This window comes from Coregonus lavaretus (genome assembly GCF_964263955.1).
Source record: "Coregonus lavaretus genome assembly, contig: HAP1_SCAFFOLD_2197, whole genome shotgun sequence".
Taxonomy (NCBI): Eukaryota; Metazoa; Chordata; class Actinopteri; order Salmoniformes; family Salmonidae; genus Coregonus; species Coregonus lavaretus.
In genome coordinates, this window is record NW_028161450.1 from 8227 (window position 1) to 35888 (window position 27662).

At 42.9% G+C, this 27662-nt stretch overlaps 1 protein-coding gene across 1 annotated transcript in view; it reads left to right on the top strand.

The window, feature by feature from the left end:
* Nucleotides 1-7035: 7035 nt before the first annotated feature.
* The window catches only part of LOC311120653 (serine/threonine-protein kinase Nek6-like), a gene marked incomplete at its 3' end in the record, with an annotated part of 65727 nt that continues 45100 nt past the window's right edge, over nt 7036-27662 (top strand). The window contains exon 1 of the mRNA XM_084195238.1: nt 7036-7182. The remainder of the gene's footprint in view (nt 7183-27662) is intronic.

The following is a 27662-nucleotide window of genomic DNA, read 5'->3' on the forward strand; positions in this document are numbered from 1 at the left end:
ACCAGAGAATATCTTTAAACAACACATTTATTTATAAAGCCCTTTTTTACATCAGCAGTTGTCACAAAATACGAGTCTAAAACCCCAGAGAGCAAGCAATGCAGATGTAGAAGCACGGTGGTTAGGAAAAACTCCCTAGAAATCCAGGACCCTAGGAAGAAACCTAGAGAGGAACTAGGCTCTGAGAGGTGGCCAGTCCTCTTCTGGCTGTGCCGGGTAGAGATTATAAGGGTACATGGCCATTAAGGCCAAATCATTCTTCAAGATGTTAAAATGTTCATAGATGACCAGCAGGGTCAAATAATAATCACAGTGGTTATAGAGGGTGCAACAGGTCAGCACCTCAGGAGTAAATGTCAGTTAGCTTTTCATAGCCAAGCATTCAGAGGTTGAGACAGCAGGTGTGGTGGTGGTGGGGGAGGGGGGGGGGAGCATACCTAAGCTCACACAGGACACCAGATAAGACAGGAGAATTACACAAGATATGACAGACTGACCCTAGCCCCCTTGCACATACACTATATATACAAAAGTATGTGGACACCCCTTCACATTAGTGGATTCGGCTATTTCAGACACACCCGTTGCTGACAGGTGTATAAAATTGAGCACACCGCCATGCAATCTCCATAGACAAACATTGGCAGTAGAATGGCCTTACTGACGAGCTCAGTGACTTTCAACGTGTCACCGTCATAGGATGCCACCTTTCCAACAAGTCAGTTTGTCAAATTTCTGCCCTGCTAAAGCTGCCCCGGTCAACTGTAAGTGCTGTTATTGTGAAGTGGAAATATCTATATATATGCTAGCGTCTGCTAAATGGCATATTATTATATTATATTATCTTGGAGAAACAACGGCTCATTCGCGAAGTGGTTGGTCTCACAAGCTCACAGAACGGGACCGTCTGTCATCGGTTGCAACAGTCACTACTGAGTTCCAAACTGCCTCTGGAAGCAACGTCAGCACAAGAACTGTTCGTCGGGAGCTTCATGAAATGGGTTTCCATGGCCGAGCAGCCGCACACAAGCCTAAGAGCAGTGGAAACGCGTTTTCTGGAGTGATGAATCACGTTGCTTCCAGAGGCAGTTTGGAACTCGGTAGTGACTGTTGCAACCGATGACAGACGGTCCCGTTCTGTGAGCTTGTGTGGCTTACCACTTCGCGACTGAGCCGTTGTTTCTCCAAGATAGGAGAACACTACCTGCCCCAATGCATAGTGCAAATTGTAAAGTTTGGTAGAGGAGGAATAATGGTCTGGGACTGTTTTCCATGGTTCGGGCTAGGCCCATTAGTTCCAGGGAAGGGAAATCTTAACACTACAGCATACAATGACATTGTAGACGATTCTGTGCTTCCAACTTTGTGGCAACAGTTTAGGGAAGGCCCTTTCCTGTTTCAGCCTGACAATGCCCCTGTGCACAAAGCTAGGTCCATACAGAACTGGCCTGCACAGAGCCCTGACCTCAACCTCATCCAACACCTTTCGGATGAATTGGAACGCCGACTGCGAGCCAGGCCTAATCGCCCAACATCAGTGCCCGACCTCACTAATGCTCTTGTGGCTGAATGGAAGCAAGTCCCCGCAGCAATGTTCCAACATCTAGTGGAAAGCCTTCCCAGAAGAGTGGAGGCTGTTATAGCAACAAAGGGGGGACCAACTTCATATTAATGTCCATGATGTTGGAATGAGATGTTCGACGAGCAGGTTTCCACATACTTTTGGTCATGTAGTGTAGATTATTGCAGCATAGATCTTTGAAAGGACCCACTGTGTCAAACCAATCAATCAATCAAATGTATTTATAAAGCCCTTTTTACATCAGCAGATGTCACAAAGTGCTATACAGAGACCCAGCCTAAAACCCCAAACAGCAAGCAATGCAGATGTAGAAGCATGCAATTACTGTAAGTGGGCATCTCAGTTGTGCTGTATGACCCTGAGAATAGTTTGTTTTCATAATTCCTAACAAACTTTCTGATTTATCATGTCCACAAAAGGGGAAAACTAAGTTAGAATATGAAATGTTTTAAGAACACTGTTGCATTATAATACCGCTGTGTTGAGAGCAAAAGGAGGTCCTGGTATCTAGCAATATATTACAATATTTCTTGGGGAGGAAAAGATGGCGATAGTGAGCCACCTGAGACAAGCCCTGACGACGACAGTGTGAGCAAAACACTTGTAAGAGTACAGGAAATATGGGTTAGGCTGATCTGTCAGAATACATGTACGTATCATGAGTATCATTCACCTCTAAAATAAACCCTGTACTGGAGTCAGTTTGTTCCTAATGACACTACCAAACATCTATGAAACGTATCATACTTTATGTGATCCAGGACCTGTATGGTGGGGAAAACTATGAGGGGGAAAGAGACCACTGTTACAGCGTAATAAACACATAAATCACGTTATAGAAACCCTGGACATAAAGGTGACATATGTCAACAGTCAAGTTTTGTTGAAAAAATATATATATTTTGCGATTCTATCCACAGATAGGATAGTATTTGAGTTGGATTAGATAGAAGAGGGATATACTGTAGTATGGAACGTAAAGTAGCATAGGCGAGGATTGAACCTCTGCCTTCAGGGGCAATGTGTAGACCAGGGGCGGCATGATCTTAATCAGTTTTTTGAACTGCTGGGACTGGGAGTGTATACTTATTGCAGTCACGTCTTACCTCGCTTTGATTAATCACCCTGCCGTCTCCCATTTATGCCATTTTGTCCTGGTTGGAACCCAAGGCAGCGTCAAGGCATGGCGGTCCTGTGACAATGATATGAAGAGGGAGAGGGGGGTATATGTGGGCCTTCTAATGGTAAAGATATCACTCACATTATTCTAAGACATTTCTTGTGGAGATGATAGGAGTTGTTATTAGGCCTTTCGTGGATGCTCTTTTGGTACATCATTATCTTCAAAATGGCCGCTTGACCTGGATATCATGCGCATAAGAAAATATACGTCACTTATGGAGGCATCATCATACCACTGATCCATAAAAGGCATTTCTAGGTCAGGCGCGACTGTACTTCAGTCCTCAGGGAGGTAGTAACTTCTCCATCTGCTTCATTTGGCAACAGTCTATCAGAGAGTGATGTGTGTGTGTGTGTATATGTGTATGTGTGAGCACATGCGCTTAGTCATGTGTTGCCTTAAGCAGCAGCAGCAGCAGATTAGAAGCAGAGTGCACTTCATTAGTTATTTTGAGAAAGGACAGAGCGAGAGGGGCAAAAGGAGACAGAGAGAGGAGGAGGAGGAGGAGGAGGAGGAGGAGGAGGAGGAGGAGGAGGAGGAGGAGGAAGAGAGAAGAGGAGGAAGAGAGAAGGGGAGGAAGAAAGAGGAGGAGGAGGAGGAGAGAGAGAGAGAGGAGGAGGAGGAGGAGGAGGAGGAGGAGGAGGAGGAGGAGGAGGAGGAGGAGGAGGAGGAGGAGGAGGAAGAGAGAAGAGAGAAGAGAGAAGAGGAGGAAGAGAGAAGAGGAGGAGGAGGAGAAAGGAGGAGGAGGAGGAGAGAAGAGGAGGAAGAGAGAGGAGGAGGAGGAGGAGGAGGAGGAGAGAGGAGGAGGAGGAGGAGGGGGAAGAGAGAGGAGGAGGAGGGGGAAGAGAGAAGAGGAGGAAGAGAGAGGAGGAGGAGGGGAGGAGGAGAGAGGAGGAGGAGGAGAGAGGAGGAGGAGGAAAGAGGAGGAGGAGGAGAGAGGAGGAGGAGGGGAAAGAGAGAGGAGGAGGAGGGGGAAGAGAGAGCGAATTGAGCCAGAAGAGTTCTAGTTGTTGACAAGACACTTAAAACGAGTACAGCAACTGTAGGCCCTACTAGGCTGATAGCACGCCAACCAACTACATTACGGTAACATATGGACTTTGATCCATCCAGGGCATCTGTCATGATTGATGTGAAAGCTTTGAATCTGTGTCACCCGTGTAATCGGCTAAATTTGCCAAGTGACATAAACGATAGTGCCATTTTTACATTTTAAGAACCAACGTCACCCTTATTGCTGCCAGTAGCGCAATAGTGTTATGTCATTTGTCATAAACTAACATCAAATCAAATCACATTTTATTGGTCACGTATACAGATTTGCAGATGTTATCGCAGGTGCAGCGAAATGCTCCAACAGAGCAGTGATACCTAGGAATTAAATGTAAAAAAGTATACACACATAATCCAGAAAAAAATAATAATAATTAAGAAATATCAGAACAAGCAATGTCAGAGACCCGAATATATATATATATATACAGTACCAGTCAAGAGTTTGGATACACCTATTAATTCAAGGGTTTTTCTTTCTTTTTTACTATTTTCTACCTTGTAGAATAATAGTGAAGACATCAAAACTATGAAATAACACATATATAATCATGTAGTAACCAAAAAAGTGTTAAACAAATCAAAATATGTTTTATATTTCAGATTCTTCAAAGTAGCCACCCTTTGCCTTGATGACAGCTTTGCACACGCTTGGCATTCTCTCAACCAGCTTCACCTGGAATGCTGAGCACTTGTTGGCTGCTTTTCCTTCACTCTGAGGTCCAACTCATCCCAAACCATCTTAATTGGTTAGAGGTCGGGTGATTGTGGAGGCCAGGTCATCTGATGCAGCACTCCATCACTCTCCTTCTTGGTCAAATAGCCCTTACACAGCCTGGAGGTGTGTTGGGTCATTGTCCTGTTGAAAAACAAGTGATAGTCCCACGAAGCCCAAACCAGATGGGATGGCGTATTGCTGCAGAATGCTGTGGTAGCCATGCTGGTTAAGTGTCCTTGAATTCTAAATAAATCACAGCCAGTGTCACCAGCAAGGCACCCCCTCACCATCACACCTCCTCCTCTATGCTTCACGGTGGGAACCACACATGCAGAGATCATCTGTTCACCTACTCTGCGTCTCACAAAGACACGGCGGTTGGAACCAAAAATCTCAAATTTGGACTCCAGGTCAAAGGACAGATTTCCACCGGTCTAATGTCCATTGCTCGTGTTTCTTGGCCCAAGCAAGTCTCTTCTTATTGGTGTCCTTTAGTGGTGGTTTCTTTGCAGCAATTCGACCATGAAGGCCTGATTCACGCAGTCTCCTCTGAACAGTTGATGTTGAGATGTGTCTGTTACTTGAACTCTGTGAAGCATTTATTTGGGCTGCAATTTCTGAGGCTGGTAACTCTAATGAACTTATCCTCTGAAGCAGAGGTAACTCTGGGTCTTCCTTTCCTGTGCCGGTCCTCATGAGAGCCAGTTTCATCATAGCGCTTGATGGTTACTACATGATTCCATATGTGTTATTTCATAGTTTTGTTGTCTTCACTACTATTCTACAATGTAGAAAATAGTAAAAATTAAGAAAAACCCTTGAATGAGTAGGTGTGTCCAAACTTTTGACTGGTAGGGTATATAATGTATATAAATATATATACATGTAATGGTGTGTAAAGACAGTATGGACAGTATACGAATAGAAAAGGTGTGTAAAGCATTAGTCATACGGGATAAGCCATGACTAGAATACAGTATTCACTGTACATATAAAGTGGGTAAAACATTATGTAAACATTATTAGTGACCAGCTGATTCAAATAATCAACTCATCATCAAGCTTTGATTATTTGAATCAGCTGTGTAGTGCTAGAGCAAAAAACTAAACGTGCACCCCTGGGAGGCCCCAGGACCGAGTTTGAGAAACCCTGCCCTACAGGATATGCAGGCCATGTTACTCATTCTTGTGTCAGAGACATTATGAGCAAGTGTCTGCTTGTCCTACCACTCGCCTCGAAAGCTGTGGGCCTCCGAATCAGTGCGATGCAAATACTTTTCCTGGGGAGAAAAAATATGTTTCACAACATGCACAGCCCCAGGTCGTACAAGACATTACACAAATCACCAGAGCACAACTATTGGGAATGTCTCCAAACAAGAGTTCCTTTATGAGAATGTATCTTTCCTTGAACTGTTGCTTGGCTAAAAGCGGGGATAAGTCAGAGAGAAGTCTATCAATGCAATCCTACGACAGAATGTACTGTACTACACAGCCTATCACAATGTGTACTGTATATCTGTTGGTAGGTTCGAAGGACACTGGGGTTATTGTAGGGTTATTTTGATCTAATTGTTTTATTTAAATGTTAATCTAATAGGTATTATAAGGCAGGTCAACACACAAGATTAAAGTTCAAAGAGATTTCTTGTAGATATTCTTGATATAGAATGTCAAATTGAGTTGTATAACTACTCAATACGAAATAAACAAATGTATTCAGTCAGGTGAGATCTGACAAAACATATTTGCCAGGTTATCCTCAGTCTGAAGTGTTGACACAAGATACTTTATGATAACCATCCTTCCTTGCATAGTTCTCAACCAATTACCTGTAAAAGATGTCTGAACATAGGCTATGCCTATACAGTAATCTTTATATGCATAATTCAAAACAGTCACATAGACTAATCTAAACAACGTATGCAATCAAACAATAATACAACAATACAAGTTGATAAATAACATATGTTTGGTGTATATCATGAAGATAAAAAAGTGTAATACGGAAGTTACATAAATTAACTTTGTAGGTGATCAATTATATCTATATCGAAAGTGCGTGACAATGCTTCACGTGCCCTGGCTGTATAACTATTAGGCCTACTCTGGAGAAAAAAAGGTTTCAGCAGAATGGGATTCGTGATAGTGGTTAATATATATATATATATATATATATATATATATATATATATATATATATATATATATATATATATATATATACTATTTGACATAACTTTATGAAACTCAGTAGGCTATAGATATGCTACATTGTCAAATATTCTCGCAGCCTATTTCTCTATCCATCAGAAATATGCAGTGGGTTGAGTTTCTGTGCTGTTTGACGTTTGACCCAATTTTCTATAAAAATGCAGTCCATGTGACGTTGATTCGCGCCCTCGACTATTGAATTGACTGCACGAGCGACCTTCCTCCTACGGTTTCTCCTCCCATTAAAAGAATAATTCGTTTTGAGTGGCCTGCGTGGCATGCAACAGTAAAAGAGGAGCGAGACAGAGAGTAGAGAGAGAGAACTTTAGAGCTGTCGAAGGCGGAGTTGCACAACACGGAATAATGTAACTCTGTTTACACCTTCCTTATTCCAAAACGTCAGCGTGAAGAGAAAATACTCTGCAAAATCAGGTAAGATACTCAAACATGTTGAATTCATTACTTTTTTAGAACCATTGTCATTGTAGACAACATAGTTGGAAACTTGCAAACAGTCCAGCACTTGACTTGGTGACAAAAGTTACAAAGTAGAGCGGGACTCGGCTGTCATTTCAGCTGCATATTTTGTTTCGTTCAGGGAGTGTTTTCCACTGTCTCCCTGGGTCTCATGCGTTCTGTTGAATTGTCAAAAAAAGTTATAAATCTAGATTTTGCGCGGAATCATTCGTCAAAGAATACTGTAGTTACAGGGTATGGCAGTTTGGCTGCCTGACGGACTGGCAGCTTTGGACGAAAACAAGGTTGGTCAAATTCGACTGTAGTAGCCTATGTTGCAACAATTTACCACACCAAAACTACCAGAGTACGTATGGGAAACGTTGTTTTTATGCTCAACTCACGCTCAAATTATATTTTTATAGCTGCTATAAATTTTGAATATTCTGACAATGTAAATTGATTTGGAGTGCTTTCACTAGAATACAGTGCCTTCAGAAAGTATTCATACCCATTGACTTATTACAGAGTTTGTTGTGTTTCAGCCTGATTTTCAAAATGGATTAAATAGATTTTTCCTCTCACCCATATCCATACAATGCCCCATAATGACAAAGTGAAAACAAGGTTTTAGAAATTTTTGCAAATTTATTGAGAATGACATACAGAAATATCTCATTTACACAAGTATTCACACCCCTGAGTCAATACTTTGTAGAAGCACCTTGCCAGCGATTGCAGCTGTGAGTCTTTCTTGGTAAGTTTTCAAGAGCTTTCCACTCCTGAATTCTGCAACATTTGCCCATTATTCTTTTCAAATTATTCAAGCTCTGTCAAATTGGTTGTTGATCATTGCTAGATAACCATTTTCAGGTCTTGCCATAGATTTTCAAGTAGATTTAAGTCAAAACTGTAACTCGGACATTCAGGAACATTCACTGTCTTCTTGCTAAGCAACTGCAGTGTAGATTTGGCCTTGTGTTTTAGGTTATTGTCCTGCTAAAAGGTGAATTATCTCCCAGTGTCTGGTGGAAAGCAGACTGAACCAGGTTTTCCTGTAGGATTTTTCCTGTGCTTAGCTCCATTCCATAAATGTTTTATCCTGAAAAACTCCCCAGTCCTTAACGATTACATGCATACCCATAACATGATGCAGCCACCACTATGCTTGAAAATATGGAGAGTGGTACTCAGTAATGTGTTGCATTGGATTTGCCCCAAACATAACGCTTTGTATTCAGGAAAAAAAGTGAATTGCTTAGCCTACATTTTATGCAGTATTGCTTTAGTGCCTTGTTTTCGTTCTGTCAATCAGGTTTGTATTGTGAAGTAACTACAATGTTGTTGAACCATCCTCAGTTTTCTCCTATCACAGCCTCTGTAACTGTTTTAAAGTAATAATTGGCATCATGGTGAACTCCCTGAGTGGTTTCCTTCCTCTCCGGCAACTGAGGTAGAAAGGACGCCTGTATCTTTGTAGTGACTGGGTGTATTGATACACCATCCAAAGTGTAATTAATAACTTCACCATGCTCAAAGGGATATTCAATGTCTGCTATTTATTTTGTAGTGACTGGGTGTATTGATACACCATCCAAAGTGTAATTAATAACTTCACCATGCTCAAAGGGATATTCAATGTCTGCAATTTATTTTTTTACCCATATACCACTAGGTACCCTTCTTTGCGAGTCATTGTTAAACCTCCCTGGTCTTTGTGGTTTAATCTGTGTTTGAAAAAATAACAAATACAAATAAAAGTGAAACAACAGCCTTACTAATGTGTAAAATAACAGGTTGTATTACACGTTCTCCTTTTCGACAACCAGAAAATGACAACCAGATGTTAGCCAAGGTTTCGATGTGAGAGATCCATTTGTTTACAGTGAAATCGGAGTATGATGCGCGTCATGGTGCTCTTGTTGATTTGTCACTGATGCTGTGGTATAAATGAATACGACGTGTGTGTTACCAGAGCAGGGGTGATCGCTGAAGGGGAGGTATGAGGGGAACTGGGTGGTGGTTGGAGGTTGTTAGGATGCCTGGACATACCAAGCCCAATACCTCGCTAAAATTAGTCACGTGTCAGCTGCGTTGTGGGCAGGGGCCAGTGGTGAGTGCTACAACCAGGGTCTGAGGGGGGTTAACACCCCCAGCATTGGGAAAGCGAACAGCTCCTCTCACCCTTTGGTTTGGAATAGTATTGGCGTGACATGCCAAGATGCAGTGCACATTTCAGAGACCTTCATGGAATTCCCATGGGCTGCTACAGTACATAGGCATCATGCTAATGAGAAGGCTAGGAGGTAATCAAAGTTCACAGGGAAGTGACCTCTCCTTGTTTTGCACTGGTCTGGTGTTGATCCAGAGAACCAAAATGGCTGCTCCAAAAAGTTTTGACATTTGTTGCTATTTGCAGATGCTCATAGGTGGAACTAAAGTCCAAAGATGTGTCTTTCTTTCAACTGCCTGAAACCACTCTGAGCCTGTGTGAGTACTGAATGCTCTTCTAGGGTCTCTTTCATAGAAAGCAGGCCGTGGACTGATGGCTTTTACATGCTGTTTTCACAGTTATCCAATCTGACGCAACGCAGCTGTCACACAGAACACTACAAAAATGCAAAATGAGTGACCCAGAGGCCCGATATAGACGCTTGTATTTTTAGACCATCTCACTCATACTTTAACTCATTGCTCTTTGGTAATTGGATATCACCCACCTCCACCCGCCTGTATGCCGTGGTTCGGCCCACTTGGTCCCTGGACGCAGCGAGGGCGTGTGTAGGACAGCGCTCTTAAAATGGAACAGACCATTTCTGGAAGCCGCTGTCATTCAAAACGGCACAAAAATACCCCATTGTCACTCACAGTTATTTGAATAAACTGTAGACTGGGCACTGACAGTGTGCGTGATTGACGAAACTAGGGCCTGGAGTCAGAGGTGAAATACCAACGCAACAATTTTGGCAACTGCAAGAGGAAGGTCAAAACAAATCCAGATCAACAGGGACCCGCGTGTCTGAAGATACAGGCCAGTTCAATCGTGACGACGCCCCCGAGCCCATTAAAAGTCAACATCTGCTTCATCAGTGTTATGAGAGCAATGTATTAGTGGTTTTGTATACTGTGGTTTTGTGGAATATGACACACACACACAACCGCCAAAAGAGAACCTAAGACTGACCCGGGACTGAACTACACTTAGTGATCAAAAGATGTACAGTGCCTTGCAAAAGTATTCATCCCCCTTGGCGTTTTTCCTATTTTGTTGCATTACAACCTGTAATTTAAATTGATTTTTATTTGGATTTCATGTAATGGACAAAATAGTCCAAATTGGTGAAGTGAAATGAAAAAAATACTAAAAAAATAAATAACGGAAAGGTAGTGCGTGCATATGTATTCACCCCCTTTGCTATGAAGCCCCTAAATAAGATCTGTTGCAACCAATTACCTTCAGAAGTCACATAATTAGTTAAATAAAGTCCACTTGTGTGCAATCTAAGTGTCAAATGATCTGTCACATGATCTCAGTATATATACACCTGTTCTGAAAGGCCCCAGAGTCTGCAACACCACTAAGCAAGGGGCACCACCAAGCAAGCGGCACCATAAAGACCAAGGAGCTCTCCAAACAGGTCAGGGACAAAGTTGTGGAGAAGTACAGATCAGGGTTGGGTTATAAAAAAATATCAGAAAATTTGAAAAGAATTATAAAAAAATTGAAAGAATATGGCACCACAACAAACCTGCCAAGAGAGGGCCGCCCACCAAATCTCATGGACCAGGCAAGGAGGGCATTAATCAGAGAGGCAACAAAGAGACCAAAGATAACCCTGAAGGAGTTGCAAAGCTCCAGAGCGGAGATTGGAGTATCTGTGGCCAGAAAAAAGCCATTGCTTAAAGAAAAAAATAAGCAATAAGCGTTTGGTGTTCGCCGAAAGGCATGTGGGAGACTCCCCAAACATATGGAAGAAGGTACTCTGGTCAAATGAGACAAATTGATCTTTTTGGCCATCAAGAAAAACGCTATGTCTGGCGCAAACCCAACACCTCTCATCACCCCGAGAACACCATCCCCACAGTGAAGCATGGTGGTGGCAGCATCATGCTGTGGGGATGTTTTTCATCGGCAGGGACTGGGAAACTGGTCAGAATTGAAGGAATGATGGATGGTGCTAAATACAGGGAAATTCTTGAGGGAAACCTGTTTCAGTCTTCCAGAGATTTGAGACTGGGGCGAAGGTTCACCTTCCAGCAGGACAATGACCATAAGCATACTGCTAAAGCAACACTCGAGTGGTTTAAGGGGAAACATTTAAATGTCTTGGAATGGCCTAGTCAAAGCCCAGACCTCAATCCAATTGAGAATCTGTGGTATGACTTAAAGATTGCTGTACACCAACGGAACCCATCCAACTTGAAGGAGCTGGAGCAGTTTTGCCTTGAAGAATGGGCAAAAATCCCAGTGGCTAGATGTGCCAAGCTTATAAGACATACCCCAAGAGACTTGCAGCTGTAATTGCTGCAAAAGGTGGCTCTACAAAGTATTGACTTTGGTGAATAGAGGGTGAGGCCTAGGGGAGAGAGAAATTGAGGAGGGAGATGGGGAGGAGAGGATTTAAACAACAGATATGGGTTGAGTTACTTAACAGTCGGAACTTGGTCGTGTTCATTAGGCACCATACAGAAGATAACGCTCAAGTATTTCAGTTTTTTTTGTGTTATTTCTTGTTTGTTTCACCCCAAAAATTATTTTGCATCTTCAAAGTGGTAGGCATGTTGTGTATTCTTTTTTTTATTTTTTTTATTTCACCTTTATTTAACCAGGTAAGCCAGTTGAGAACAGGTTCTCATTTACAACTGCGACCTGGCCAAGATAAAGCAAAGCAGTGCAATAAAAACAACACAGAGTTACATATGGGGTAAAAAACATAAAGTCAAAAATACAACAGAAAATATATATACAGTGTGTGCAAATGTAGCAAGTTATGGAGGTAAGGCAATAAATAGGCTATAGTGCAAAATAATTACAATAGTATTAACACTGGAATGCTAGATGTGCAAGAGATTATGTGCAAATAGAGATACTGGGGTGCAAAATAAATAACAATATAGGGATGAGGTAGTTGGGTGGGCTAATTTCAGATGGGCTGTGTACAGGTGCAGTGATCGGTAAGGTGCTCTGACAACTGATGCTTAAAGTTATTGAGGGAGATAAGAGTCTCCAGCTTCAGAGATTTTTGCAATTCGTTCCAGTCATTGGCAGCAGAGAACTGGAAGGAATGGCGGCCAAAGGAGGTGTTGGCTTTGGGAATGACCAGTGAGATATACCTGCTGGAGCGCAGACTACGGGTGGGTGCTGCTATGGTGACCAATGAGCTAAGATAAGGCGGGGATTTGCCTAGCAGTGATTTATAGATGGCCTGGAGCCAGTGGGTTTGACGACGAACATGTAGTGAGGACCAGCCAACAAGAGCGTACAGGTCACAGTGGTGGGTAGTGTATGGGGCTTTGGAGACAAAACGGATGGCACTGTGATAGACTACATCCAATTTGCTGAGTAGAGTGTTGGAGGCTATTTTGTAAATGACATCGCCGAAGTCAAGGATCGGTAGGATAGTCAGTTTTACGAGGGCATGTTTGGCAGCATGAGTGAAGGAGGCTTTGTTGCGAAATAGGAAGCCGATTCTAGATTTAACTTTGGATTGGAGATTCTTTATGTGAGTCTGGAAGTTGAGTTTACAGTCTAACCAGACACCTAGGTGTAAATCAAATGATACCAACACCCAATAAATCAATTTTAATTCCAGGTTGTAAGGCAACAAAATTGGAAAAATGCCAAGGGGGGTGAATACTTTTGCAAGCCATTGTATGTCCTTATTACCAAGTATTGAGCAGGTTGAAGTTTGTCACGAGTCTTGTCCTGGAGGCAGAAGTGAGCAATTTCCCCTTAGATAGGCCAGCTGCAAAGTCAAAATGGTCTATATTGTAAAAATTTATGAAAACAAAAAGTAGCTTTTTGGTCTTAAATTAAGGTTAGGCATTAGGGTTAGCAGTGTGGTTAAGGTTATGAGTTAAGGTTAGGGTTAGGTTTAAAATCAGATTTTACTACTTTGTAGCTGTGCCAGCTAGTGACCGCTCTGCAGAGCTGCCTCCAAAACAAGATTCATGACGAAAAACTCTAACATGCAATGTAATTATGTATATTTGACTCTGGTGTCATTTGTCTATAAACAACCATTTAGGCTAGTATTATCCAGGCTTAAGTATCAAGCTCCATCTCCATAAGAATGACTGAAGACCCATTTTTCACTATGTATCACTATGTGGATTGGTGAACCAAGCTCACTTGATGAGTAACCTTACCTTAAACCTGAAGATTTGCATAAAGCTCCCTGAACTAATGCCTAAGCTTTTGCTCAGATGGCCAACACAGTCAAGCAGATGACCTAGGTCCTATGATTTTCAGTACTTTTATTCAGAGCTATCCAATGACTGGTAGAGAAAGGGCAGATTTATTTCCGTCTCTTCAAGTGCAGTTGCCAATAATATCATTAACGTTACCAAATGCGGAAGGTGATAATACTCAGAGAAGGTGAATATATGCGGTCACAGAGTGACGAGGTTGGGAGGTGGGCTTTAAACTGGATGATGTTGACGGCACATCATCCAGTATAATGGATGAGTGTGGGGATGATGGACCAGTGAAGGATTGCTGGAGGGAGAAAGACCTAATGTATTGGTATCTTTATGGAGGTATGGACCATAGCTACCTACCTCAGATGGTATTGCTGCTTTGATACACATTATCATTATGTGATAAAAGACCTCGAGCTCAGTCAACCCAATCTTGCCAGTTCCTTCCAATCTGAAACCTCCTTCCTACCATGCAAATGATAACTCCTTCACAGTCACTTCCCCTCTTATGTCGGCGTCTGACTGCTCGGAAAACGAGTCTAAGTCAACCAAGCATGCTAATTAAAACATAAGACAAGACAGAAGTTTTGCAAGAAAAACGTGCAAAATAAGCTGTTTTTCCCCCCGCTGTGTGGTAGAGGGCTGGGCCTCAGCCATTGATATCCAGAGAATCCCCTGTCTGTTCTCCCCCCTCAGAACTTTCCCAGGCATTCTTGGGAGGCTTGGAGTGTGCGGAGCTACGAGCTGACGGGAGAAGGGGAAACAGCTGCACGGGGCTGGAGCTGACACAATGTCACATACTAGTGTCGTCGTTAGCACTCTGCGTCTTGCTTAGCTGCTCGCTCGCTTTCTTTTCACTGGAGGAGAGATGAAAGGAGAGTAGAAGACAAGCACCGTTTCTGGAAGGCACCTCCTGGAGTCCCCCCTGCTGTCGTTGATTATTTATTTGTTGATGTGTTTCTTTATTTGATCGGTTTAGGATATTTAAAAGATAAATTCCAGGGAAGATTTACTGCTGCAAGTTGCCTGCTTGGAATTTGATTTATAAGATGTACAGGAAGATGCACTTTGATATATCAAAAAGTGAAACATGATTACTGTGTAATAATTGTAATTGCGAAACATGTCCCAGCCAGAGTGCATCGAAGTAGAACCCAATACAAACCCTGTGTAAAGGTTGCACAATTGCTACATGAGAGCCATAGCCTGCCGAGCTAAAGCCCAAGTCTGAAGTCCAAGTAGCTAATTCCTCAATTGAACACCAAATAGGGGACCTACAGCCACCACAATGGCCAAGTCAAATGCTAGTAGCACCCCACTACACATGCATCTCTCTCAACATGTGCCCAACGTCATGGCACCAGGCCCGGCTGTCATTTGTAACTGATCAACGGTTGTTAATTCAGCTGGATTGGTAGTGCAGAGGAGGTTAAGGTCGCTGCCAGTTGGCAGCGGTCTCAGACTCCAGTAAGCGCTTACAACTGACTCATCATCAGAGAATGGGGAAGAGAAAGATAGAGAGGGAATATAAGTCAAGTGCAAAATAATGCTTTTAATGCTCGGAAGGACAGGAAAGACAAGTCTCGGCACGCCCGTGCTGTTATTGTTTAAGGAGCCATGTATGGTCCCTTCTTTTCTTAAGAACTGGATTTGTGACTCACGTTTTCTTCCAACAAACGAGGTCGTTTGTCATTTTAATGTCATAAATAGTAATGTAGTCACATTTTCACTCCTTATTTCCCGATTGAGTGGAAAAAAGCAACAGAACAGGCTTACCAAATGCTCCCTCTGCGGAGGATTGTGAGTAACAAGAAAAGCGAGAAATCAGTCAAATAATCTGCTTGAGTTGAACTCTGTCAAAAGGTCACGGACTGCGTCCCCCAGCTGAGTCTGGCAGGTTGCCCCGTCACCTGGGTGACCTCCTCCCATTTTGGTGTCAATGACCCAGTCCCAGGACAAAGCCAAGTCAACTGGAAATCATTAATGTCGCTCAGGTACCACTGGGGATCCATTGTCCTCGCCATGCAGGATGGAAGCAGGGAATCCAGGGATCTAGGTCCAGAACCATTGGCAGCCAGTACTGGCCCAGTGCTTTTAATTACCTTAATCCTTACATCTAAGCTAACATATTGAATTATATTAAGATGGTCATACCAAGGATCATTTAGCTATTTGATTTTGAATTTTAGGACCCCTTAAGGCAGGGTTCCCCAACTGGCGGCCCCCCAACTGGCGTTTTTCTGAGCAAAAATAAATAAATACAAACAAATATACAGTACCAGTCAAATGTTTGGACATTATTTTATGAACATTGAATTTGGCCTTACTGCTATTAGCCCATAGAAACACATTGAATAACAGCGTCATACATGGATAAACAGATAGTCAAATAAATATATCTATAGGATATATCTGAGAGATATAAGAAAGATCAGGAACCATATTTTATTTTAGGCACTAAACTATCTCCAGATATACAGTGCATTTGGAAAGTATTTAGACCCCTTTACTTTTTCCACATTTTGCTCCTTTACAGCCGTATTCTAAAATTGATAAAATTATTTTTTCTTCTTCATCAATCTACACACAATACCCCATAATGACAAAGCAAAAACTGGTTTTTAGAAATATTTGCAAATAAATAAAATATTGTAATTTGTTGAAGCACATTTTGGCAGCGATTACAGCCTCACTTCTTCTTGGGTATGACGCTACAAGCTTGGCACACCTGTATTTGAGGTGTTTCTCCCATTCTTCTCTGTATATCCTCTCAAGCTCTGTCAGGTTGGATGGGAGCGTCGCTGCACAGCTATCTTCAGGTCTCCAGAGATGTTCGATCGGGTTCAAGTCCGGGCTCTGGCTTGGCCACTCAAGGACATTCAGAGACTTGTCCCGAAGCCACTCCTGCATTGTCTTGGCTGTGTGCTTAGGGTCGTTGTCCTGTTGGAAGGTGAACCTTCGCCCCCGTCTGAGGTCCTGAGCGCTCTGGAGCAGGTTTTCATCAAGGATCTCTCTGTACTTTGCTCCTATCATCTTTCCCTCGATCCTGACTAGTCTCCCATTCCCTGCCGCTGAAAAACATCCCCACAGCATGATGCTGCCACCACCATGCTTCACCATAGGGATGGTGCCAGGTTTCCTCCAGACATGATACTTGGTATTCAGGCCAAAAAGTTCAAACTTGGTTTCATCAGACCAGAGAATCTTATTTCTCATGGTCTGAGAGTCCTTTAGGTGCCTTTTGGCAAACGCCAAGCGGGCTGTCATGTGCCTTTTACTGAGGAGTGGCTTCCGTCTGGCCACTCTACCATAAAGGCCTGATTGGTGGAGTGCTGCAGAGATGATTGTCCTTCTGGAAGGTTCTCCCACCTCCACAGAAGAACTCTGGAGTTCTGTCCGAGTGGCCATCGGGTTCTTGGCCCTGACCAAGGCCCTTCTCCCCCGATTGCTCAGTTTGGCCGGGCGGCTAGCTCTAGGAAGAGTCTCTTGGTGGTTCCAAACTTCTTCCATTTAAGAAGGATGGAGGCCACTGTGTTCTTGGGGACCTTCAATGCTGCAGACATTTTTGTTACCCTTCCCCCAGATCTGTGCCTCGACACAATCCTGTCTCGGAGCTCTACGGACAATTCCTTCGACCTCATGGCTTGGTTTTTGCTATGACATGCACTGTCAAATGTGGGACCTTTATATAGACAGGTGTATGTGCCTTTCCAAATCATGTCCAATCAATTGAATTTACCACAGGTGGACTCCAATCAAGTTGAAGAAACATCTCAAGGATAATCAATGGAAACAGGATGCACCTGAGCTCAATTTCGAGTCTCATAGCAAAGGGTCTGAATACTTATGTAAATAAGGTATCTGTTTTATTTTTAATACATTTGCTAAAATTGATAAAAACCTGTTTTAACTTTGTCATTATGGAGTATTGTGTGTAGAGTGATGAAAAAATGAATGTAATCCATTTTAGAATAAGGCTGTGACGTAACAAAATGTGGAAAATGGGAAGGGGTCTGAATACTTTCCGAATGCACTGTACTTCCATTCATTTTTTAAACTGGTACCCGGCTACCTTCAGAATAGTATTGTGAGGCTTGTGGGCGTCCTACAGCAGAACAACCGTGTTTGTGAGAGACCCACCAGTCCAGAATGTGTGGGTTTTTGTTTGTCCACCCGCCTCTTGAGGATCGACCACAAGTTCTCAATGGGATTAAGGTCTGGGGAGTTTCCTGGCCATGGACCCAAAATGTCGATGTTTTGTTCCCCGAGCCACTTAGTTATCACTTTTGCTTTATGGCAAGGTGCTCCATCATGCTGGAAAAGGCATTGGTCGTCACCAAACTGTTCTTGGATGGTTGGGAGAAGTTGCTCTCGGAGGATGTGTTGGTACCATTCTTTATTCATTGCTCTCATGGCTGTGTTCTTAGGCAAAATTGTGAGTGAGCCCACTCCCTTGGCTGAGAAGCAACCCCACACATGAATGGTCTCAGGATGCTTTACTGTTGGCATGACACAGGACTGATGGTAGCGCTCACCTCGTCTTCTCCGGACAAGGTGTTTTCCGGATGCCCCAAACAATCGGAAAGGGGATTCATCAGAGAAAATGACTTTACCCCAGTCCTCAGCAGTCCAATCCCTGTACCTTTTGCAGAATATCAGTCAGTCCCTGATGTGTTTCCTGGAGAGAAGTGGCTTCTTTGCTGCCCTTCTTGACACCAGGCCATCCTCAAAGTCTTCGCCTCACTGTGCGTGCAGATGCACTCACACCTGCCTGCTGCCATTCCTGAGCAAGCTCTGCACTGGTGGTGCCCCGATCCCGCAGCTGAATCAACTTTAGGAGACGGTCCTGGCGCTTGCTGGACTTTCTTGGGTGCCCTGACGCCTTCTTCACAACAATTGATGATCCGATAAATGTTTGATTTCGGTGCAATCTTACTAGCAGCAATATCCTTGCCTGTGAAGCCCTTTTTGTGCAAAGCAATGATGACGGCACGTGTTTCCTTGCAGGTAACCATGGTTAAGGATAAGAGCGTCTGCTAAATGACGTAAATGTAAATGTTAACAGAGGAAGAACAATGATTTCAAGCACCACCCTCCTTTTAAAGCTTCCAGTCTGTTATTCTAACTCAATCAGCATGACAGAGTGATCTCCAGCCTTGTCCTCGTCAACACTCTCACCTGTGTTAACGAGAGAATCACTGACATGATGGCAGCTGGTCCTTTTGTGGCAGGGATGAAATGCAGTGGAAATGTTTTTGGGGGATTAAGTTCATTTTCATTGCAAAGAGGGACTTTGCAATTAATTGCAATTCATCTGATCACTCCATGACATTCTGGAGTATATGCAAATTGCCATCATCAAAACCGAGGCAGCAGACTTCGTGAAAATTAGTATTTGTGTCATTCTCAAAACTTTTGACCACGACTGGACTGTACCTACTATGATGGAGTTGTGTGTCTAATTAGGCTTGGTGGTTTAAATGTGTTTCTCTGTGTTTTTGGGGGTCATGTATCAATCACTGCATGTGTGTGTTGCGGGTTTGTTTGACTCGTTGTGTATGTCAGAAGTTGCCTTGAATGCAGTACTGTTGTACAGGGGAGTGGCTTGTCTGTCTGCCTGCCTGTCTGTCTGTCTGCCACTGGTCTTGTAAGCTTTTACATGGGCAGCCTTTACTGTGGTGCTGTTGTGGATGTTAGGGGTGTGTGTCTGTGGGGGGCTCCATTTGTGGTTGAGCCCCTGTCACGAAAAGAAGGAGTGGAGTGGAGTGAAAGCAGGCCGCATCCTCATTGACAGTAAGAGGGAAAAACAGCTGTGATCCTTTGATCTGCCTAAAGAGGCTCTGGCCTTTACCATGACACAGTAAACAAGTCTTAATGAGCGGAAACAGAGCAGCTTTTATCCAGCCCACTGTTTGGGAACGGAGCAGCTTTTATCCAGCACACTGTTTGGGAACGGAGCAGCTTTTATCCAGCCCACTGTTTGGGAACAGAGCAGCTTTTATCCAGCACACTGTTTGGGAACGGAGCAGCTTTTATCCAGCCCACTGTTTGGGAACGGAGCAGCTTTTATCCAGCCCACTGTTTGGGAACGGAGCAGCTTTTATCCAGCACACTGTTTGGGAACGGAGCAGCTTTTATCCAGCACACTGTTTGGGAACGGAGCAGCTTTTATCCAGCCCACTGTTTGGGAACGGAGCAGCTTTTATCCAGAACACTGTTTAGGAACGGAGCAGCTTTTATCCAGCACACTGTTTGGGAACGGAGCAGCTTTTATCCAGCCCACTGTTTGGGAACGGAGCAGCTTTTATCCAGCACACTGTTTGGGAACGGAGCAGCTTTTATCCAGCACACTGTTTAGGAACGGAGCAGCTTTTATCCAGAACACTGTTTAGGAACGGAGCAGCTTTTATCCAGCCCACTGTTTGGGAATGGAGCAGCTTTTAGCCAGCCCAGTGTTTGGGAACGGAGCAGCTTTTATCCAGCACACTGTTTGGGAACGGAGCAGCTTTTATCCAGCACACTGTTTAGGAACAGAGCAGCTTTTAGCCAGCCCACTGTTTGAGTGTGTGTGCTTGTGTACGTGTGTGACGAGCGAGAATAAGCAAGAGAGGGAGAGAGAGAGAGGGAGAATTGTGTGTGGTTGTGGTGGCATATTTGTGTAGTGAGTGGTGTGCGTCTAATAATCATGTATGTCTGTGTTTGTGTGTTGGTGTATGTATACTACCGATCAAATGTTTTAGAACACCTACTGGGTTTTTCTTTTAGTTTTACTATTTTCTACATTGTAGAATAATAGTGAAAACATCAAAACTATGAAATAACACATATGGAATCATGTGGTAACCAAAAAAGTGTTAAACAAATCAAAATATATTTATATTTGAGATTCTTCAAATAGCCACCCTTTGCCTTGCTGACAGCTTTGCACACTCTTGGCATTCTCTCAACCAGCTCCAGTCACCTGTAATGCATTTCAATGAACAGGTGTGCCTTCTTAAAAGTTAATTTATGGAATTTCTTTCCTTCTTAATGTGTTTGAGCCAATCAGTTATGTTGTGACAAGGTAGGGGTGTATACAGAAGATAGCCCTATTTGGTAAAAGACCAAGTCTATATTATGGCAAGAACAGCTCAAAAAGGAAAGAGAAACGACAGTCCATCATTACTTTAAGACAGGACTGCCCAACCCTGTTCCTGGAAAGCTACCGCCCTGTAGGTTTTTGCTCCAACCCCAGGTGTTACTAACCTGAGCTCTCCAGGAACAGGGTTGGGCAACCCTGCTTTAAGACATGAAGGTCAGTCAATACGGAACATTTCAAGCACTTTGTCTCAAAAACCATCAAGCGCAATGATGAAACTGGCTCTCATGAGGACCACCACAGGAATGGAAGACCCAGAGTTACCTCTGCTGCAGAGGTGTTAGATTAATTTGTATTTTAAGAATAATGACTAAAGGATTTCACCCCAAATACAGTATAAATGTGTAAACTGTGATAGAATTATCAACCCACTAACAGAGGGGGGCGGGACTAAACATTCCAGGGTGAAGGAGAAAGGTGGAAACTGTTTTAAGAAAGCCTCCTAAAGGTGGGCGGAGCAAAGTGCCTTTGTGTGTCAAGAGGTATAAAACAGGAGTGTATGGGTTTTGGCGCCAGAGCTCTCCATGAATAAAAATACAGATCATTCTTGCTGGTTGTGGACCTTGAATCATTTATGATTAAAACCAGAGCATTACAACCTCTGGTAATGATTCAAGCTTAGGTTGAATTAGAGATAGAAATTCTCTTAACAAGAGGATAAGTTCATTAGAGTTGCACATCTCAACATCAACTGTTGAGATGGTTTGGGATGAGTCGGACCGTAGAGTCAAGGAAAAGCAGCCAACAAGTGCTCAGCATATGTGGGAACTCCTTCAAGACTGTTGGAAAAGCATTCCAGGTGAAGCTGGTTGAGAGAATGTCAAGAGTGTGCAAAGCTGTCATCAAGGCAAAGGGTGGCTATTTGAAGAATCTTTGTTTAACACTTTTTTGGTTACTACATGATTCCATATGTGTTATTTCATAGTTTTGATGTGTTCACTATTATTCTACAATGTAGAAAATAGTAAAAATAAAGAAAAACCCTTGAATGAGTAGGTGTGTCCAAACTTTTGACCGTTAGTGTATAGCTCACATGTGGTATGTACTGTGTGTGTGAATGAAGTATGTCTATGGTGTATGTACAATGTGTGTGTGTTCGCTCACTGTAACTTGTGGTTGCTTCGCGTGATGTATTGTTGTCTCTACCTTTTTGCCCTTCGTGCTGTTGTCTGTGCCTAACAATGTTTATAAAATGTTTGGGCTGCTACCATGTTGTGCTGCTGCCATGTTGTCATGTTGTGTTGCTGCCATGTTGTGTTGCTACCATGTTGTTGTCATGTTGTATTGCTACCATGCTGTGTTGTCATGTGTTGCTGCCATGTTGTGTTGCTACCATGTTGTTGTCATGTTGTGTTGCTACCATGCTGTGTTGTCATGTGTTGCTGCCATGTTGTGCTGCTACCATGTTGTCATGTTGTGTTGCTACCATGCTGTGTTGTCATGTGTTGCTGCCATGTTGTGTTGTTGTCTTAGCCCTCTCTTTATGTAGTGTTGTGGTGTCTCTCTTGTCGTGATGTGTGTTTTGTCCTAAATTTTTATTTTTAATCCCAGCCCCTGTCTCCGCAGGAGGCCTTTTGCCTCTTGGTAGGCTGTAATTGTAAATAAGAATTTGTTCTTAATTGACTTGTCTAGTTAAGTACAAATAACATTTGACCGGCAGCATTTTCATTTACCGGACATTTAAAGAATGTACGGAGCATATACATTGGTTGTGTAACCTGATTAGGGCATCCACCCACGATTCTCAGAATGAAAGAAATCACATTTAGTTTATGGTAATTAATCTTAACAGAACATGCACGCCATCGCATTCGAGTTGCGTCTTTCTTAACGAATTCCGAAGAGCAATTTGAAGATGTTAGAATACATAGGTGGCACGTCCATAAGGCTAGGGGAAGCTTTCCCTAAAGGAAATTGAATTAAATTGACAAAATTATATGGCCTAATTAGCTTACTCTTGTCTATACAAAAAAAAAAGTGGGTTGTTTTACATGGCATAGCCTACAGTGCAATTGGGGCAGAGCGTGGGGCAAATACCAAATACATGATTGTTGAGTTGCGACTGTCAGTGAAAAGCAGAGAGACCCAGCCAGGCATATCGCAATATTTAAAAATACAATTGCGGAAAACAGTTTGTAAAACAAAAGAGAAGACAATGAAAAGACTAATCTCTCAAAATTCTCAACTTCATTGATCAAAAATCTTATTGGCACCAGCGGAGAACATCGGCCGTATCCCCGGTGAGTGTGCATATTCACTGTTTTTATCATTGGGTCAGTGCCACTTTTTTGTTTATTTTTGGACAATAATTTCCTCCTCCAGGTTAGATGGACGTCATATTGTATTCCTGAGCTTTAGGGTCCACACTGCAAGCTTCTCTTTACTCCCAGCATTCGTATGGCAAGCTCTTAGAGCCTGGCAGAGTATTTTGATCTACAGCTGTCGATCAGACCTTAAGTGGTCAACTGCATTTTGCTTTGAAAAACTGCTACTGTTGTTTAGTTGCAGCGCAATTCCATGGTAACGGAATTACACAGACTCCAATTTTTCACTTTAAAATGTATACCATAACCATTTGATTTAAACGTTTAACAAACCATAGAACTAAATGCACAAGGACTACTTTTAACAATTTACACAGAACATTTTACAATAACACATTTACAGGAAGAACTGTGCAGATACAAAATTGGGTAACAGAATAAAACTGGAGGAGATTTTACCGTAATTCTGTTACCAAACTTTGCATCTGCACAGTTTGTCCAGTACATTTGTTTGTTTGTTTGTTTTTTACTGTGTAGATCGTTCAAAGTAGTCATTGTGCATAGAGTTGTATGGTTTGTTAAACTTTGAAATCAATGGTTTTTGTTTGGTATACATTTTAAAGTGAAAAATCAGTCTCAGCTTAATTCCGTTACTGTGGAATTGCCCTGCAGTATACGGTTTTAGTTTAATTAATTCTATAGGTATTTTAATTACAGACTGATTTCAAATATTTTCTATCTGCATGAGGAATTTCTGTCTGGACCCACTCAGAAGACATCAATGCAACTACACACTTAGACTTGGACTATACTCAGATGTAAATGCAAACATATAGATTCAAATTGGCCCCGTGTAGCTCAGTTGGTAGAGCATTGCGCTTGCAACGCCAGGGTTGTGGGTTCAATTTCCACGGGGGGCCAGTATGAAAATGTATGCACTCACTTAACTGTAAGTCGCTCTGGATAAGAGCGTCTGCTAAATGACTAAAATGTAAATTCCATACTGCAGCATACTCCTTGTCTCAGAATACCCAAAACCGAATTGCAAGAAAACACAAAATACAATGTTGATATTGCTAAGCAACTCCATGCCCACTGCTGCTGTAGTTTTTAACAGTGTGCTGCTGGTGAAGCTCCAAGAGGCTAGAGTACAGGGAAGGGAAGAATCCAAACTGGCTCTCTGTCTCGTAGTAAAATGTCCGTGGTGCACGCCACAGCTTCCTCATCTGAGGATCATGTGCTAGTCAGCCCAAAACTTGACTCGAGTTCATTTGGAGGTAGAGAGGGAGAGAGACAGATGGGGAGAGGGAGACCAGGGAGAGAGGGAGAGAGAGATCCTGTATTCCTTCTCCTCTCCTACCCTCGGCTTGTCTGTCTCTGAGTTTGGATCTGCTATCTGCCAGAGGGATTTCAGGCACTCGTCTGACTAAGGCAGACTTGAACAATATCCATGTGGAAATGTTTCCTGGTAAATGGTGGCTGTGTGAGTCCTTGGAGAGCACAAGATCATGTGTTTTTCAATGTGTGTGTGTGTGTGGGTTGTGTATGTTGGTGCATGTGTGCAGTATTTACACTGTGTGTGTGTGTGTGTGTGTGTGGGCACATGTTCATACAGTACTGCTTCGCTTTGTACGCTTTTGGGTGTATCAGTGGTGTTGAGGGACGAGGGATTAGGCTTGCTCCACTTGGCAAATAAACTTTTAAAGCAATTGCAGCAACAAAAAAGAGAAGAAAACCATGGTAGAACTAAAAGTAGTAACCGCATGAGATAGAACCTGAAAATAGAATAAGGCCCCCGATTCACTGCCATCACCTGTCTCGAGATCAAACCGAACACTAGCATGTTCGTACAAGTCGAACATTACTTAGAGCCCCACAAACAAATACTGGTGTCCTTAAACCTAAAGCGCATTCCACCCATGTCTCCGGAAAAAGGTAGCGGAGTTGCCTTTAACTATAATGGATAGGTTTCACATCCAAGCATGACAAACTACAGTGTTTCTGGCAGACAGGCAAGTTGTGAGCACATACTCATCTCAACATCTAGCTCCCCTCTGTCTCTCTACCTACAAATCCTGCAGCTTTTTTCATGTCGGATCAAGTAGACTTGGCACAGATGCTGTGTGGCAAATGGGGTTGTACTGTTGAAAGGTCAAAAAAAAGAAAAAACAATCTACACACATCTCTTTATCCAATGAGTACCACATTGTACGAGGAACAGGAAGACTTGACACAAATGCTGTGGGAGTGGGTAGCCTACACTCTGTGTAGCGAAGGTGGTACGGGCCTAGCGGTAAGCTGATACGAAACAGCTGCATTCGTTAATAATGTGCGCCAAACTACCCCACGCCCCCTTTTCACCCAATCCAAGAGGGCTCCCTGCATTCAAACTCAGCTTGGATCTATTATCAGACCACCGGGTTTGCTATTTTCTCTCTTATTAGGGGTCATTTTATTTTTGAGGGAATTCTCTACGTCTGCTGGGAGATGACGCAGCACTAGTGGACAGCCGGAAGGGTGTGTGGTGATGTAGGTGGTGGTGGGGTGCGATTGTAAAAAAAACACGGAAAACTATCCTTTGGCTGGGTTGAGCATTAACCCTTGATCCCCTAGCAGCACTGTACTATAGGGCTGTGTCCCAAATAGCACCATATTCCCTATATAGTGCACTACTTTCTGGTCAAAAGTAGTTCATTATGTAGGGAATAGGGTGGTATTTGGGACACAGCCTAGGTGTTAGCAAGGTATTGTACAGACCCAGTCAATTCCCATTCATTAATAACCCAGCATAGCTTCTGTCCATTTAACTCACCCTCTTGATAAGATTATACTCATAGCCTGCCAATCCAGGTTAGCAAGCGCTAACGAACTGGCCTAGCATTGTTGTCAAAAAGTGAATGACTTCCACAAAGGGAAATGGGTAAGATTGTTTTTTCACAATGAAGTGTGTGTGTGCTTGTTTTCCTAATTTATCAGGACCCCAATGTCCTGACAAGGTGGGAAAACAATAACTTTTTTTTGTAAAGTCAGGACTTTTTTATGTCATGAATTTGTTCAAATGCTATTTTAAGTTTAGGGTTAGGTTAAGGGGTAGGGTTAGGGAAAACAGGATTTTTAATTGTCAAAAATGTGTACTCCCCCTCCCCCAAAAGTCCTGAAATGTCATAAAAATAAAGCTGCGTGTGTGTATGTTCTCCCAGTAGTACACAGTACTCTGATGTCGTAAACTGTGCTGCGTTAGTAAGTGCAGGTTGTGTGGTGTTGCAGTCTTGGGTTGACACTTGACAGTGAGGAACTTTTGAACTGATATTGACGTCAGTCACTGGTGTGCGTGAGTGAAGAGGGAGAGTTTGGTTAGAGCCACAAGTGAGAGCTTAATCATTTCTCTAATCTGAGGTCGCCTCGTGAGGTTTGACGAATTCCGCTAATTTTGAAAGGAAACGCTGAAGATGAGTTATGATCTAAGGCTAAAGAAGAAAAGGTCAGGTGAACACACTATTGGACTCTTTGGGAAGACGTTTTCGCAAATACTTTACAAGTCTACTAAAAAAACAGTAGTAAAGAGAAGCATTGATGATATGTTGAGAATGCTATGCGATTGATATGCCCTACGGTCAAAACGATACCTTACTTTTGAAGGGTTTTACTTGTGAAACTAATTTGTATGCCATTCTGTTCCCCTTGTACATCGCAATAGAAGTCACACTGGATAAGAATGTGGGTTGGAAAATGACTCAAATGTGAATGTTTGTTTTTTTAGGCCTAGCTGAAACAAATCTCCTCGCCACACCCACAACATTGTCATAAGGATGGCATAGAGCTTGTCGGGAAATGCCACAACACATGACAATGGAAGGATGGATGTGATCATTAAAGAAAAAAAATGCTAATTCAGGCATAGCAAATTAATGAAGGTTAGGGTTAAGAACAAGGGTTAGGTTAAAGCTGCAATGTGTGTAACTTTTTGGGCGACCCGACCAAATTCACATAGAAATGTGTTTTATAGATATGTCATTCTCATTGAAGCAAGTCGAAGAAGTGGGAGATCTGTTCTATGTGCGCTATTTCAATGCTTCCCGTTCTTAAGTTTTTAAGCAGTACAATCCTCCATAGCAATTTCAATGACTAAGATTAAGGCTGGAAGACCTACTGAAACAAAGAAGTTTCAGACGTTGAGCTACTTTTACTTGGTTCCCCTTTCATCGCTCTGTCTCTCTCCCTCTCATTTCCTCGATCGTTAACATAGAAGTTCTGATATTAACCACGGGCGTGAGTGTGTGTGTGTGTGTGTGAAACTTCCGTGCATCATCGCAATGACTGTGTGGTTAGAAATGACGTGTGTGTATAAAAGGCCGCGCACCCTTTCAGTCCAGCGGTGAAACCCCACAATGAAACTTCTGTGAGCGGTGGCTTGCAGCGTTGCACCATGCAACTCTCCATTGGCGTCATCCACCTCCCTCCAATCACACCACCGCACGCACACAGTGCCATTGTCCTTATGTAGGTGCAGTTGGTGCCCGGGCACACTCACCAAATCCCTTGGGCCAAGAGAATTCCACTCACCAGATGGTCCCAGATCTGTTTGTCTTGCTTATTCCTTATTCCTTATATCATTACCAAACAGTCTGGCCTCA